This window comes from Pecten maximus, chromosome 6 (genome assembly GCF_902652985.1).
Source record: "Pecten maximus chromosome 6, xPecMax1.1, whole genome shotgun sequence".
Taxonomy (NCBI): domain Eukaryota; kingdom Metazoa; phylum Mollusca; class Bivalvia; order Pectinida; family Pectinidae; genus Pecten; species Pecten maximus.
In genome coordinates, this window is record NC_047020.1 from 19,929,536 (window position 1) to 19,934,325 (window position 4,790).

The following is a 4,790-nucleotide window of genomic DNA, read 5'->3' on the forward strand; positions in this document are numbered from 1 at the left end:
ATTTGTATGACTATATACATTGACAAGTACATTATATTTGTATGACTGTATTCATTGACAAGAACACTATATCAACTGACGAAGACATTAAACTTGCATGACTGTAACCATTGACAAGGACACTATACTTGTATGGATGTGGCCATTGACAAGGACAATATATTTGCATTGTTATATCAACTGACAAGGACACTATATTTGTATGTCTGTATTCTTTATACCCACTGACGCTATATGTGTATGACTCTCATCAAGACCGACGACATATTTCACTGCACGAGGGGTGTATTTCTGTATGCTTATCAGTTGTATATTTCTGTATGCTTATCAGTTGTGCAATCAATTTCTCTGCACATTTTTTTTATAACTGTATTAATGATGAAATAGTTTGTTTTATGTTCTCCTATTTAGATTTACTTACAATCAACGGTCGGTGTCGAATAAAACATTTGTCCAACACAAAGGTTAACCTTGATGTCTTTAGTAAAGCAAATTGCAGTATATTAAACTATCTGCTATAAGTTTGAGTGATCGGTCAGTGTAGGAATACATATTAACGGCCAGAGGTGTCCAAGGTAAATAAACATGGCCGCTGGACGACATGGCATCAGACCACAATTATACTTTGGGGTCGTTGTACACAAATGTAGTACATATGGAAATAGAACTGTTACTAAATATTTTTTCCTTGCTAAGCTGTTGCAATATGTGCATACTTTCAAAATGTATTTATAATGCAATATTTATTCTAGTGATAGAGTTTCGTTTTGACACCATTTCAATTATTGTTTGTGTGGCAGGACTCCGGGAGTTATAAGACTTGAGTAATAATATTTGGTAATTTTCCGGGGTGGTGACACTGAAATAGAAATAAATATCTGAAATGCTGACATGAGGTACTTTACAGCTCACTTTAGGTTTAGCTTGAATAGTTCTACAACATAATATGAAAACCAAATTTTATGCAGTTTTGAAATATTTTAATTTTGATTTTTCTTTGGTAGAAAATGGAGGGAAACTAAATTGATGTCTGAGGCCTGCATTCTATTTCTTTGTCACTCACATCGTATTCATGTCGACTGTAAGCAGCATCTTGAAACAGTTCAATACCTTAAATATCTTGCTTGTCTGCTTTGGGTCAGATATTGTCTGAAAGACGAGTTCCATAACTATATACAACATGTACATGATTTTGTCTTTATAAGGATGAAAACCGACTCGTGTTCACGTACGTAAATCATTGCCTTAAGAAAAACAAAACAAATAATAATAAATACTTGGAAAATTAAAAAATCAAAACAAATAGGATTCTTATTTATTTGAGATATTACACCTACCACTGATCGTCTACTATCTTTACAGGAGTTTCAAGATCTAGAGATTTTATTGTTATGATGTTACAGATCATGCAACGATGAATATTTATTACTGTTAATTAGCATACTAACAAACTCTGCATTAATTACTTGCAGGAAATACCATCTGTTACTTCTATTTACTTGAATAAACCCATGTTAAACTATGTGAGTATATGAGATAGAACTCGTCATGGGGTGTCTTTGGACGACGTTTGAGAAATATGTTCTCACAGTAAATCAAGAGAAAGTCGGCAATAACTCAAAGAACAGGTAATTTTTGTATTACTGATATGATCTGTGAAAATTGATGTAAATAATTTCTTTTTATAGAGAAAACGATGTAAATTGTGTTGGTTAGAAATGACCATTTTTCACAATATTAATGGTAGCATGTTGGCAGCAAAAGATCATTGTCAAAATAGCTGTTCCGCCTTAAAGACCACGGGATAACATATTTCAGTTTTAATTGAATTAGAATCAAATGTAAATATAAGCGGTGAACTGCCTGATAGTCCTAGTCGTTCCAAATAACATAGCGTTAAGATAATCCTCGTTATATTTGAGTTGCACAATGTTTTATGGAGATGTAAATTACGTCTGAACGTGAAAGATTATAAATTCCTATAGTCCTACTAGAATGACCTATCGTGTTGAGTATTTATTAGCATATTGATAGCAAATGAGTCGATGATGATATAGAGAAATACTTGCATTGCATACGTATATATATGCAACATTTTAAAATGATGTACGATACCGTTCCTATCGACGAATCAGTCGTGTAGTTTAAGTGACCAGTACGTCACTGAAGTAAGTTTATTTTCGAAAGTTATTATTTTACATGATTCTTTGTTGATGTGTTCGTTGTGTGGGTACCTCGATTATTCATCAATGTCACAGACGGTGTTTGTGGGATTTCTATGGCAAGCCAAGTTGTCATTTATTCGCAGAGCAATGATGATCTAGTATTTTACCAAATTATATATGATATCTTATATGTTTATATGATATCTAATATGTTTATGAGATAGCTTATATGTTTATAAGACATCTTATACACTTTTCTTTATAAAATATCTTACAATTTATAAAGAACCGATTTTTATTTATTCAAGGAGTAATGTTGATCCAGGATTTTAACAAATTATATAAGATATCTTATATAATTATATCAGATATCTCATAAACATATAAGATATCTTTTATAATTTGGTAAAATACTAGATCAACATTGCTCCGCGAATAAATAACAACTTGGCTTGCCATAGAATTCCTTTAAAAGAAGGGTACCCCACGCCGTTTCCTGGTCCAAATCAGTAGCGCATGTGCCCATCTCTGGCATCAGTCGTTGCTCTTTCTCTCATTAACATCAAGGTATTTATTGCCATGGAGGGATATTATTCCTCTCCTGAATAAGGACCTGCGTGTGTTGAGCGACGTTATATCGATGGGACGTTCTGTGTAGGTCATCCCACAGATGCTCGATTTCGGACATATCTGGACTGTATGGTAGCCAATCAAGAAATGAAACGTTGGTTTCAGCCAGAAAGTCACTACAAACCAACATGGGACCTCGCGTTGTCCTGCTGCAACGTAAGGTTACGTTGATGGATAAGAGGAAAAACATGTGGTCTCAAGACCTGATCCCGATATATCATTGCTGTAAGATTATCATGGATAACCACGAGAGGTGTATGCCCATACCATACGAGACCCCCTCTGAATCTGTCGCTTTCCGTTACGCAAGCGTCAGAATATCGCTCACCAAGAAGTCGATAGACACGTTGTTGTCCATCTGTCTTGTAAAGCGTTAAGCGAGGTAGATCAGTGTTAAATTTAATTGAATTTAGACCACGTGTCTAAAGTTATATCAGAAAAACCAAACTTGCGTTTCTTTTTGCCGCTATTAGATATGATAGAAGTTGTATCATACAACCAATGTGATAAGACTAAACATCCATTAGGGTAGATCTAATAGTTTACCATCTCGGACACTATATAAGACAGATCTAGTACGCTTCACACATTGGTTATTAATCTGATGATGAAACGTCACACTCTTAAATATCATATTGATTGTGTCATATAACTTCTAAAAGGTAGACTTGTTAATACAGTGAATAGAGTAGATAAAAATGTTGATGCAATGTATATTGTATAGAGTAGGTAAACTTATACTATAATGTAAAGAGTGGGTAAAACAAATGTTAATACAATGTATATAGTAGGTACTGCAAATGTTAATACAATGTATACTGTATATAGTAGGTAAACTGTTAATATAATGTATAGAGTGGGTAAAATAAATGTTAATACAATGTATATAGTAGATACAGCAAATGTTAATACAATGCATATGGTAAATATAACAAATGTGAATACAATGTATATGGTAAATATAACAGATGTGAATACAATGTTTATGGTAAATATAACAGATGTGAATACAACGTATATGGTAAATATAACAAATGTGAATACAATGTATATGGTAAATATAAAAAATGTGAATACAATGTATATGGTAAATATAAAAAATGTGAATACAATGTATATGGTAAATATAACAAATGTGAATACAATGTATATGGTAAAATAACAAATGCAAATACAATGTATACAGAAAGTACTAGAAATGTTTCAAGTCGGACAATTCTATCATGAAAAAAGGAATATGAACGAGAGAAGTTTATTTATTAATTTATTCATTTTTGAAGGGTTACGTATTTAGACATGGTCTCGTCAACAGTCCGACCTTGATATAAATGTATGTACATGATAAGGCAGTTAGAATGGTAGAATGATAATAAATTACAATCTTAATGAAAGCTTAATATTTACACTGAATAAATATCACAGATATCATATGTATCTCACTTGCTACTTACTGTGAAACATTTCAATATATTTCATTTTAAATACATCTACACTGTACGACCGTTTAATAACATCGCTAAGGTCATTCCATAAAACAGTTTGCCAATTGACGTTCGATACTTTTATCAAATGTCTTCTTTTCGATTCAATATGTCTCACTTAAGTAAAGGTTTTGTTGTCGACGTTGTTGATATTTTATGGAAATACATTTTTTTTCTATGTTGTTAAAGATTTTTGTGTGTGTTGTATTTCAAAACATGTTAGTATAACGGACAGGTTTATTATGTGAAAGAATAAACGCTGATAGCAACTTCTCTCGCTTCACTCTTTTACATAATAAGATGCAACCATATTCTGTATGGAAACTTACTTTACCATTTCCACATCACAGTTCATGCTTTAGGAAAGATACATACAGATATTATTATACATAGTGTACTTGAATGTTAACACACATATTTTATAAACTCAGCTCTGGTTATACTTAATACCGTAACCGATATAGATTCAATTTCAATTTCAACAAATTTTATTGACACAGAAAGTCAATATGAT